The following is a 13,039-nucleotide window of genomic DNA, read 5'->3' as shown; positions in this document are numbered from 1 at the left end:
ACAAAGTTTACCAAAAAAATACTAAAATAGATAAAGTGTTACATTGTACATCAACAGTCAGCACCATAGCTGATCAAGTCACTATTTCTCATAGTGTCCATTACACTTCCACAGGATACCCTTTGGTGCTCAGTTAGTTGTCGCCGATCAGGGAAAACAAATGAAATTTGTCTCTTTGGGACTGGCTTAATTCACTCAGCATGATGTTTTCCAGATTCCTCCATCTTGTTGCAAATGACTGGGTTTCATTGTTTCTTACTGCTGTATAGTATTCTATGGAGTACATGTCCCATAGTTTCTTTATCCAGTCTACTGTTGATGGGCATTTGGGTTGGTTCCAGGTCTTAGCTATTGTGAATTGAGCTGCAATAAACATTAATGTGCTGATGGCTTTTTTATTAGCCAAATTAATTTCCTTTGGGTAAATTCCAAGGAGTGGGATGGCTGGGCTGTATGGTAGGGTTATGTTCAGGTTTCTGAGGAATCTCCAGACTGACTTCCATAGTGGCTTTACCAGTTTGCATTCCCACCAACAGTGGGTTAGTGTCCCTTTTTCCCCACATCCTCTCCAGCATCTATTGTTGGTAGATTTCTGAATGTGAGCCATTCTCACTGGGGTGAGGTGAAACCTCATTGTGGTTTTGATTTGCATTTCTCTGATGGCTAGTGATCTTGAACATTTTTTCATGTGTCTGTTGGTCATTTGGATTTCCTCTTTTGAAAAATGTCTGTTGAGGTCTTTGGCCCATCTCTTAAGGGGATTGTTTGTTTTGATGTTGTGGAGTTTCTTGATTTCTTTGTAGATTCTGGTTATCAACCCTTTATCTGTAGTATAGTTTGCAAATATTTTTTCCCATTCTGTCGGTTTCCAATTCACTTTCCTGACTGTTTCTTTTGAAGTACAGAAACTTCTCAGTTTGATGCAATCTCAATAGTTAATTTTGGCTTTGACTGCCTGTGCTCCTGGGGTATTTTCCAAGAAGTCTTTACCTGTGCCTATATCTTGCAGGGTTTCTCCAATGCTCTCTAAGAATTTGATGGTGTCTGGTCGTAGATGTAAGTTTTTGATCCAAGTTGAGTGAATTTTTGTGTAAGGTGAAAGGTAGGGATCTTGCTTCATGATTCTGCACGTGGAAATCCAATTTTCCCAGCACCATTTAGTGAATAGACTGTCCTTACTTCAGTGATTGGTTTTGGATCCTTGATCAAATATGAGTTGGCTGTAGATGTTTGGGTTCATTTCTGGTATTTCTATTCTGTTCCATTGGTCTATCCATCTGTTTCTGTACCAGTGCCATGCTGTTTTGATAACTACTGCCCTGTAGTATGTCCTGAAATCTGGTATTGTGATGACTCCGGCTTTGTTTTTGTTGTACAGGATTGCTTTGGCTATTCGAGGTCTTCTGTGTCTCCATATGAAATTCAGCATAATTCTTTCCAGATCTGAGAAGAATGTCTTCGGTATCTTGATTGGTATTGCATTGAATGTATAAATTGCTTTTGGGAGAATGGACATTTTTTTTGACAGGCAGAGTGGACAGTGAGAGAGAGACAGAGAGAAAGGTCTTCCTTTTGCCATTGGTTCACCCTCCAATGGCCACCACGGTAGCGCGCTGTGGCCGGCACACAGCTCTGATCCGATGGCAGGAGCCAGGTGCTTCTCCTGGTCTCCCATGGGGTGCAGGGCCCAAGGACTTGGGCCATCCTCCACTGCACTCCCTGGCCACAGCAGAAAGCTGGCCTGGAAGAGGGGCAACCGGGACAGGATCAGTGCCCTGACCGGGACTAGAACCCGGTGTGCCGCCGCCGCAAGGTGGAGGATTAGCCTAGTGAGCCGCGGCGCCAGCCGAGAATGGACATTTTGATGATATTGATTCTTCCAATCCATGAGCATGGAAGATTTCTCCATTTTTTGGTTTCCTCTTCTATTTCTTTCTCTAAGGTTTTGTAGTTTTCATCTTAGAGATCTTTAATGTCCTGGTTAAGTTTATTCCAAGGTATTTGATTGTTTTTGTAGCTATTGTGAATGGGATTGATCTTAGAAGTTCTTCCTCAGCTGTGGCATTGCCTGTGTATACAAAGGCTGTTGATTTTTGTGCATTGATTTTATATCCTGCTACTTTGCCAAACTCTTCGATGAGTTCCAGTAGTCTCTTAGTAGAGTTCTTTGGGTCCCCTAAATAAAGAATCATATCATCTGCAAAGAGGGATAGTTTGAGTTCTTCCTTCCCAATTTGGATCCCTTTAATTTCTTTTTCTTGCCTAATAGCTCTGGCTAAGACTTCCAGAACTATATTGAAGAGCAGTGGTGAGAGTGGGCATCCCTGTCTGGTACCCGATCTCAGAGGAAATGCTTCCAACTTTTCCCCGTTCAATAGGATGTTGGCTGTGGGTTTTTCATAAATTGCTTTGATTGAATTGAGGAATGTTCCTTCCATACCCAGTTTGCTTAGGGTTTTCATCATGAAAGGGTGTTGTATTTTATCAAATGCTTTCTCTGTGTCTATTGAGAGAATCATATCGTTTTTCTTCTGCAGTCTGTTAATGTGGTGTATCACGTTGATTGATTTGCAAACATTGAACCATCCCTGCATACCAGGGATAAATCCTACTTGGTCTGGGTGTATGATCTTTCTGATGTGTTGTTGCATTCTATTGGCCAGAATTTTATTGAGTATTTTTGCATCTATGTTCAACAGGGATATTGGTCTGTAATTCTCTTTCAATGCTGCGTCTTTTTCCAGCTTAGGAATTAAGGTGATGCTGGCCTCATAGAAAGAGTTTGGGAGGATTCCCTCTTTTTCGATTGTTTTGAATAGTTTGAGGAGAATTGTAGTTAATTCTTCTCTAAATGTTTGGTAGAATTCAGCAGTGAATCCATCTGGTCCTGGGCTTTTCTTTGTTGGGAGGGCCTTTATAACTGTTTCAATTTCTGTGTCAGTTATGGGTCTGTTTAGGTTTCCTACGTCTTCCTGGCTCAATTTAGGTAGGTTGTATGTGTCCAGGAATCTATCCATTTCTGATAGATTTCCCTGTTTGTTGGCATACAAGTCCTTGTAGTAATTTCTGATGATTCTTTTTATATCTGTGGTGTGTGTTGTTACGTTTCCCTTTTCATCTTTAATTGTATTGATTTGGGTCTTTTCTTTTTTTAGTTAGTTGGGCCAGTGGGGTGTCAATTTTGTTTATTTTTTCAAAAAACCAGCTCCTCGTTTGGCTGATTTTTTGTAATTTTTTTTTGATTCAATCCTGTTGATTTCTTCTTTGATTTTAATTATTTCTCTTCTCCTACTAGCTTTGGGTCTGGTTTGCTGCTGATTTTCTAGATCCTTGAGATGAGTTGAAAGTTCATCTATTTGGTACCTTTCCAATTTTTTGATGTAGGCACCTATTGATATAAACTTTCCTCTTAACACTGCTTTTGTTGTATCCCATAGGTTTTGGTATGTGTGCTGTTATCCTCATTTACTTCCAGGACATTTTTGATTTCTCTTTTAATTTCTTCTCTGACCCATTGTTCATTCAGGAGCATGTTGTTCAATCTCCATGTGTTTGTACGTGCTCTGGGGTTTCCGAGTTGCTAATTTCCAACTTCATTCCTTTATGGTCTGAGAAGCTGCATGGTATGATTCTAATTCTTTTGAATTTGCTGAGACTTGCTTTATGGCCTAGCATGTGGTCAATCCTAGAGAAGGTTCCATGTACTGCTGAGAAGAATGTACATGCTTTATGTGTAGGATGAAAAGTTCTGTAGATATCTGTTAGATCCATTTGAGCTATAGTGTCATTGAAATCTACTGTCTCCTTGTTGGTCTTCTGTCCTGATGATCTGTCTAGCTCTGAGAGTGGAGTATTGAAGTCCCCCAGTTCTATTGTATTGGGGTCTAAGTCTCCCTTTAAGTCCCTTAACAAGTCTTTTAAATAAATTGGTGCCCTGTAATTAGGTGCATATACATTGATAATTGTTATATCTTCCTGTTGAATGGATCCCTTAATCATTATATAGTGCCCCTCTTTGTCTCTCCTAATAGTTTTTGTGGTAAAATTTATGTTATCTGATATTAAGATGGCTACTCCTGCTCTTTTTTCATTTCTGTTGGCATGGTATATCTTTTTCCAGTTTTTCACTTTCAGTCTGTGAGCATCTTTGTTAGAAAGATGTGTTTCTTGTAAGCAGCAGATAGATGGGTTTTGTTTTTTAACCCAATCAGCCAATCGGTGTCTTTTAATTGGATTGTTCAGGCCCTTAACGTTTAATGTGACTATTGAGAAGGAGTAACTTTGCCCTATCATTTTTGGCTTTCCTGTGATCTTTTGCTGTGAGGTTTCCTTCCTTTACCTTCTTTCATATTGGTGACCACGTTTCTGTGTTTCTGTGTGTAACACATCTTTAAGCATCTTTTGCAGGGCTGGACGAGTGGCGACGAATTCTTTCAATTTCTGTTTGCTGTGAAAGGTCTTAATTTCACCTTCATTCACAAATGAGAGCTTTGCAGGATATAATATTCTGGGCTGGCAGTTTTTCTCTCTTAGTACCTGGGCTATGTCTTGCCATTCACTCCTGGCTTGTAAGGTTTCTGATGAGAAGTCAGCTGTGAGTCTAATTGGGGATCCTTTGATAGTGGTCTGATGTTTCTCTCTTGCACATTTTAAGATCTTTTCTTTATGTTTCACTGTGGTGAGTTTAATTACAATGTGTCGTGGTGAGGATCTTTTTTGGTCATGTTTATTAGGGGTTCTATGAGCTTCCTGTACTAGGATGTCTCTGTCCTTCTCCAAACCTGGGAAATTTTCCGCTAGTATCTCACTAAAGAGGCCTTCTAATCCTTTCTCCCTCTCCATGCCTTCAGGAACTCCTAGGACCCGAGTGTTGGGTTTTTTAATAGTATCCTGTAGATTCCCAACAATATTTTTTAGATTTCTAATTTCCTCTTCTTTTCTTTGGTTTGCCTGTTTCCTTTCCTATTCTCTGTCTTCTAATTCCGATATTCTCTCTTCTGCTTCACCCATTCTGTTTTTAAGGCTCTCTAATGTGTTTGTTATTTGATCTATTGAATTCTTCATTTCATTATGGTTTCTCGTCACTATCACAGTTTCTTGTTCCACTAGTTGTTTCATTTCATTTTGATTCCTCCTTAATATTTCATTTTCGTGAGAGAGATTTTCTATCTTGTCCATTAAGGATTTCTGTAGTTCAAGAATTTGTTTTTGAGAACTTCTTAATGTTCTTATCAAATTTTTGAGATCCGCTTCTTGCATTTCTTCGATTTCATCATCTTCATAATCTTGAATTGGGGTGTCTTTTTCATTTGGAGGCATTATAGTGTCTTCCTTGCTCTTGTTGCCTTGGTTTCTACATTTGTTTGGCATCTTGGAGGTGTTGCCAAAGAGCTCTGATTCTTCAGTGTTGCCTAGGCTAAGGAGTTTGTTTTACTTATTAAAGTAAGTGGTCCCTGCTCTGTCTTTCTGGGGTTTGTAAGGAGAGTGCAGAGAGAGGCTAGTGTCCCAGCTGGTTCCCCCTTTTTTTTTCTTCTAGTCAGCCTGGTGTAGCTCCCCCTCCCCACCGCGTAAGCTCCAACCACGGTCTAACCTTCATGGCCAATGTCTCCCGGTTACCTTTGCTTCCAGCGCCGGGGCTCAAATTCTGTGGGTGGGCTGTGTCCATGGCATGCCTCCGTGCGGGTCGGGTCGGGTCGGTGCGGTGTGGCACAGCTGGGCGCTGCTAGGTGCGGCTCAGCACTGCTAGGTGCGGCTCGGCAGGGCTCGGCTCGGCGCAGCGTGGCAGTGGGCCACCTTACTCTCCCAGTAGGTCCTCCGTGTCGCATCACTAGATCCGGAAGAGTTTCCTCTGCAGTTTTTTCCTCTGAGACTCTTCTTCAGGGTACAGTAACTCCACCCTTGTTTAAATTTCTTTTCCCAAACTGTTGTGTGCGCCCTCACTCTTCCGCCATCTTGGCTCCGCCCCAAAAAATTAAAAATTATTTTAAATGAGATTATCTATCTATCTATATAAATGGAATTGCTATGTACAAAGAAGACACAAATAGGAAACAAATTTTTTTAACTTTTATTTAATGAATATAAATTTCCAGTGTACAGCTTATGGATTACAATGGCTTACGCCTCCCATAACTTCCCTCCCACCCACACCCCTCCCCTCTCCCACTCGCTCTCCCCTTCCATTTGCATCAAGATTCATTTTCAATTCTCTTTATATACAGAAGATCAATTTAGTATAAAGATTTCAACAGTTTGCACCCACATAGAAACACAAAGTGAAACATACTGTTTGAGTACTAGTTACAAATAGGAAACAATTTTAAAGGACACAGACAGACTAGAAAATGAATACCCATAAGAGAAATGAAACAAGGAAGGACTAATCTATGTAATATCTTCAAGTGTTATTTTAAAAAATCTACAGTAATACATAATTCATATCAGTTTTTTTGACAAAGATTTTAAACGAAGTTTGAGAAAACATTGTATTTTCATCAAATCTGATACAGGCATTTCTTTTTGGTGATTTTAGCTCCCACATATAAAGGAGAAGCTGTGATATTTGTCTTTCTGTGTCTGTCCAGCATGTTTTTGTTTTTGTTTTTTTGCTCAAGTTTACTTTGGCTATCCTGGGTATTTTTTTTCATACATATTTTTGGATTGTTTTTCTACCTCTATAAAGAATGTCATTGGTATATTGATAGGGATTGCACTGAATGCATACTTAAGATGCTATAGATTCTTAATGATAATAAATCTTACAATCCATGAGAAAGAAATATCTTCACCCTGATTTCTTCCATCAATATTTTATAAATTTTATTGTAGACATCTTTCATTTCTTTGGTTAAATTTATTCCTAAATATTGGATTGTGTTTGTGACTATTGTGAATGTGATTTCAAATCTGATGTCTCTTTCAGTGAGATCATTATTAGTACATAAAAATCCTACTGTTTTGGTTTGCTCCCTTTGTAACTGTGATTTCACTGAACTGATTTATAAATTCTAACAGCTTTTTGGTGTAGTGCTTGGTTTTCATCCAGGTACAACTTCATGAAATCTACAAATGTTGATTTTAAAAGCTTATTTATTTATTTGAAAGGCAATTACAGAGAGGGCAGGCCTGGGTCAGTCTGAAGCCAGGAGCTAGAGATTTATCCAAGTCTCCAACATGGGTTCAGGGGCCCAAGCACTTGGTCCATCCTCTGCTGCTTTCCCAGGTGTATCAGTACAGAGGTGGATCATGAGTGGAACATCCAAGAATCCAACTGGTGACCATATGGGATGCTCATGCTCCAGGCAGTAGCTTTACCCACTATGCCACAGAGCTGGTCCTAAATATGGCTATTTTAAATTTCAATTGACAGACTCTGCACTGTGTGAAAGAGATAAAAGGAGTTTGGATTAAGTTTAGGAATATAGCTGTGGTTCATTAATTGTGGTAAGTATAAATGATATGAGATATTATTAGGGGATAAAGGGTATGGGGAAATTTGTAGTGTACCACAAAAATCTTAAGGGAAAGATGTCTGTATCTGGAAATATTCTATTAGAACCTTTAAAAATCAAAGATAAATTTAAATTCCACAAAGTCCAGAAAGAGTAAAAACAAAAAAGCTTGTAAATTATGAATTATCAAATGAGTCTAAGATATTTTTTAAAAAATATGTGTAAAATATGGCAGCAAGGAACAGTTGTAGCATTGTGATGAAGTTGGGGACCCCATAATAACAAAGCAAACCAAGATGGCCATGGGATTCTACTGCTAAGATTGATTTGCACTAGGATGTTAATATACAGGTATTAGTATTAACTACAATTTATAAAACAGATGAAAAAGCATGAAGATGATATGAAATAAATAAATGCTGATCACTTTGAAAGATGTGAACAGTTTCGTAGGAGCAATATAGAGTGACCAACAGTTATAAATGAAATTGTTGAAAACTAAACAATTACAATATATTAAGAAGGATTATAAATTAAAATTTTTCACAAAATTTAAATAAAAATCCACATCAAATACCATTATAACCATGAAGGAAAAGTGTCAGTAACTTGAATTAAACTATTGACACTTTCAGAAATCAAAGATAAATGTCATAGTTCTGGAAAAATTCATAATTGCCATCAAATGTGATACTTGGAAAAGGAGAATGACCAAATTTGCCTAAGAAGTCTCTGAAAAATTGTATACATGAAAATTGTCAGAAAAACTTATGCAATTTCATGGCCATTGAAAGTTTCTTTAAAAACAAAATACAACCAGTATGGCCTCAAGTTCACAGTGGTTAGATTAGCTTTAAATGGGATACCAAAGATACATGTGGGTGATATAAGCTCAAACACACACACACACACAAAATAAATACATAAAAAGAGGATCTAGGTGTTATGAAATAAAATACACTGTGACCAGGGTAAGTAACAATTGTTTTCTAGAAGTAATAGCAGAATGACAAGCAAATATGAGGGAAATTACTGGAAATGATAACAATTACCTTAAAAAAGGAAAATTCAAAAATTTTCACGAAGTATAAATCAAATGAAGATCATACACTTATCAGAGAAATCTTTAAAATAAATGGATTTTTAACTCATTCTATTGAAACTTTCATATATTAATGGGAAGTTTAGAATTCCATGAAATATAAAAAGAAAAATGTTACCTGAAAAGAGTGACTATCATGTGGGTCTAAGATGTCTCTGAAAACATGTGTGCATGATGGTTGCTAGCACAACTTAGAGAATTTTCATGGAGTTCATGACCTCATAATGAACACTTAACCAACATGGCCATGAATTCACAGTGGCAGGACTGGAATACACTGGGATATTAAAGAAAAATACAGGTGATGGTAATCTTAAAGACAGTAATAAAAATATGTTGGATTTTTATGAAATAAAATATTATTACTGTGAGTAGAAATGAGCAATTCAGTAGAAGCCATAATAGACAGACAAATAGATATTGGGAAAGCTGATGAAAAATAGACTATTATAATACATTAAAAGAGAAATATTTTTTAAAAAACAATAAAATTATAAGTCAAAGATTGTGCTGTTTATTAGAATTAGCTCAAAATATGTTAGCTTTTAAATCTAGTGAAATTTAAAGTTCCATAACAATCAAGAAATGTACTAAGTATATTACCTGCTACTTGTGAAGACTACATTGGACAAAGATAGCCCTGAGAAATTTCATATTTGAACATCATCAGGACAACTTATAGAACTTTGAGGAAGCTGATGACTCAGCTTCACAGTGTAAGTAATGCCTTCAGCTAAGATACTAAAGATGCTCATAAATGATATGTCTAAATTCAAAAAAAAAGAAAGTTTAAAAGTGATACACACCTTACGATATAAAATATATTGTCATTACTGTGAAACGAAATCAGTAGTTTGGTCAGAACAATAACAAAGTGACACAGAGATAAAAGGGAAATTGCTGAGAAGTAGCTCATTATAATTACATTTAAAAAACAACCTTTTCTGTAAATGTAAATTAAAGATGGTATCAATTAAGGGAATCTGAAAATTTGCCAGTATTTGTAACTAGTCTTTCACTTTTTTTTAAAGATTCATTTATTTACTTGAAAGAGTTACACAGAGAAAGAAGGAGAGTCCGAGAGAGAGAGAGAGGTCTTCCATCTGCTGGTTAACTCCCCAGTTGGCCACAATGGCCAGAGTAGCACCAATCTGAAATGAGGAGCCAGGAACTTCTTTTGGGTTTCCCACGTGGGCCATCTTCTTCTGCTTTTGCAGGCCATAACAGAGAGCCAGATTGGAGGAGGAGCAGCCTGGACTCGAACCTGCAGCCATATGGGATGCTGGCACTTCAGGTGGTGGCTTTACCCACCATACCACAGCACCAGCCCCTGCCACAGCTTTTAAAGCCCAAAGATGAGGCTTGACAGTGAAGTCCAGCAGAGAACTCCAGACATCTGAACCTTTCCTTGGCTGTGTTGGAATCGCTTTAAGGAGACATCAATGATTCTGCCAAGTATGAGATGTTTACATTTCAAAATGGAGGTGTTCAAATTTTATGCAAATACCCTGAGATTGTCCTGCAATTCAAAATGCAGCTGCTGACAGGGAGACAAGTCCTCTGCGACCTCAGGCAAACAAAGGAGAGTGGAAACACAGTGTCCATTAATGCTCTGAAATTCTGTCAATATCAATTATTCAACAACAGTTTCTTTTTTCCTATATAATTTGGACAGTTCTCATACCAGGTATTACTTCTACAAACTATCAATTTTTGACCCTCCTCCTTTTCAAGTAGAGATTATCAGAGGAGAATATTTGCATATTTATGAATCACAAGCTCTGTTGCTGGGTGAAGTTCGGGTTACCCATAGGATGTGCATCTTTTGCGGTAGTCTACATTTTTGAATGCATATTTATTTTTTGGCTTGCAAAAGAGAAATATCAATCAAGTGTGCAAGACCTGAATAGTGAGTACATGCTCATAGCAGCAGTGAACACAGCTAAAAAACCTACACCAACAGAACTCTCTGGCACCTGGGCATGGCACGTATTGGTCGGGTCCCCTCAACTTGAAGTGAGAGTCCCTTGTTTTCTCGACTACATAGTTCGTCTTGACTTGATTGAACCACATCCATCTCCTGCTCATGTTTTGTTCATTCTGGACCAGTGACTCTAAAAGCCAGCAAGATTTTCACAGATTTCCTTGGTGCTGCTGCTTTCTCAGAATAAACACCTTTTTGCAACTAGCTTTATAGAAAGCCCATCTCATATGCACTCAACAAACAGACCTCACTGGAAAGGAATCCCTGTGTCTAGGCCTACTTTTAGCAATGCAGTAAAACAAATGTCTTTTTTTTTCTTTAAAGCACAACCAGCGCTGTGGTGTAGCAGATAAATCTGCCACCTGCAATGCCAGCATCCCATATGGGTACCGGTTCAAGTCCCGGCTGCCCAATTTCCAATCTAGCTCTCTGCTATGGCCTGGAAAAGCAGTAGAAACTGGTTCAAGTCCTTGAGCCTCTAAACCTATGTAGGAGACCTGGAATAAGCTCCTGGATCCTGGCTTCGGATCAGCTCAGCTCTGGCCATTGCAGCCATCTGGGGAGAGAACCAGCAGATGGAAGACCTCTCTCTCTGTCTCTCTCTCTCTTTCTCTGTCTCTCTCTCTCTCTCTGCCTCTGCCTCTCTGTAACTCTGGCTTTCAAATAAGTAAATAAATATTTTTTAAAAATACTATCAGGAACGTTCAGATACATAGTAAAAATGTGATTGAGTGTTTAAGTTAATCAAGTCTCCTTGATTTTGATTCCATTACTTGAGCTCCGGGCAAAAACAGAAAGTAGGGAGATATTAAATCAAGTAAAGCTGTAGAAGGGCTTCTGAAGAAGAGAAAAGATTACATGGATAAAATAATCTAATGAAAATCTTCCTGATAGCTATGATTTTTGTCTGACTTTAGTACCTTCTCACTAAAGTATGGACAGGGCCAAGAATAAAGCATTGATTTACTGGCCCCAGAGCCAGAGATAATAATCTGAGGATCAAAAGAAATTGGCAATGTTTTTTCCCAACACCAAACTTCTATTCTTACATGATCACCATTTTCCAACACACACACACAAATACACACACACACACTCATTAAGCTGAAAAAGCAAAACTTGTTTATTATAAAGAAACTTTACTGTTGACTTTCAGAATGTCTTTTAATTTATTCTATGGGGCTTCCCATGTCTGTTCATGAAATTTATGGTAGAGATGATGTTTTTCTAAATTAACAGGTAATCAAAATATACCATTGGCACATCTAATCTTAGTAAAATAATAAAAACTTTCAATAATCAAAATTATAGCTACCTTCTTTTCCAAATTCAATTCTAATACAGGCTGACCATTTACAGGAGAAATGGGATGTGACAGGTACCTGCAGATAATCTGATTTACTTAAGCTCTCTCTTCACTTACTATGCTAGAAAAGATGGTAATTCACTTGACTTTTGGCATCATTGGCACATTCTAGTCAGGTCTATGGGTCTAAGATAATCTGTATCATCTCTCCTGTGCACATGGACCACCAATGTTCCATGACATAAACTTAAGCAACAATTGTTCTTATGGACTCTAAGAATACAGATCACTTAAAAAGCCATCTCTTTGTCATTCCACTTTCAAAACATGTGGCAAATCAGTCTTGGGCATGAGTCAGATTCAAGTCCGACATGGCAGGAGTCACTAATTATGCTCTCCAGATAATCTTCTGAAAGCCCCTCTCTCGTGATTCATATGAAGGGAGTTGCATCCTGACTCCTTCCCCTTGGAAGTGTGGTGTGATAGGACACTTAGCACAGTAAGCTAGTCTCTGTTTTTTTTTGTTGTTTTGACAGGAAGAACAGTCTGTTCCCTGACTCATACACTCCCAATCCTTTATAAACTTGACATGGATAAGTATCTTGAAAATCATGTAACTCAAATATAAGTTGGCTGTAGATGTTTGGATTGACTTCTGGTGTTTCTATTCTGTTCCATTGGTCTATCCATCTGTTTCTGTACCAGTACCATGCTGTTTTGATAACAACTGCCCTGTAGTATGTCCTGAAGTCTGGTATTGTGATGCCTCCGGCTTTGTTTTTGTTGGACAAGATTGCTTTGGCTATTCGAGGTCTTCTGTGTCTCGATATGAATTTCAGCATCATTTTTTCCAGATCTGAGAAGAATGTCTTTGGTACCTTGATTGGTATTGCATTGAATGTATAAATTGCTTTTGGGAGAATAGACATTTAGATGATATTGATTCTTCCAATCCATGAGCATGGAAGATTTCTCCATTTTTTGGTTTCCTCTTCTATTTCTTTCTCCAAGGTTTTGTAGTTTTCATCTTAGAGATCTTTTACGTCCTTGGTTAAGTTTATTCCAAGGTATTTGATTGTTTTTGTAGCTATTGTGAATGGGATTGATCTTAGAAGTTCTTCCTCAGCTGTGGCATTGCCTGTGTATACAAAGGCTGTTGATTTTTGTGCATTGATTTTATATCCTGCTACTTTGCC

The 13,039-nt window shown here is 38.1% G+C and overlaps 1 pseudogene; it reads left to right on the top strand.

The window, feature by feature from the left end:
* Positions 1-10,665, top strand: part of LOC133754947 (inducible T-cell costimulator-like) — a 50,883-nt pseudogene extending 40,218 nt beyond the window's left edge.
* The last annotated feature ends 2,374 nt before the right edge of the window (positions 10,666-13,039 follow it).

Source organism: Lepus europaeus, unplaced genomic scaffold (assembly GCF_033115175.1).
Source record: "Lepus europaeus isolate LE1 unplaced genomic scaffold, mLepTim1.pri SCAFFOLD_34, whole genome shotgun sequence".
In the NCBI taxonomy this organism is placed as follows: domain Eukaryota; kingdom Metazoa; phylum Chordata; class Mammalia; order Lagomorpha; family Leporidae; genus Lepus; species Lepus europaeus.
Note: the sequence above shows the minus strand (reverse complement) of the source record. Positions and strands in the feature narration are given on the sequence as shown.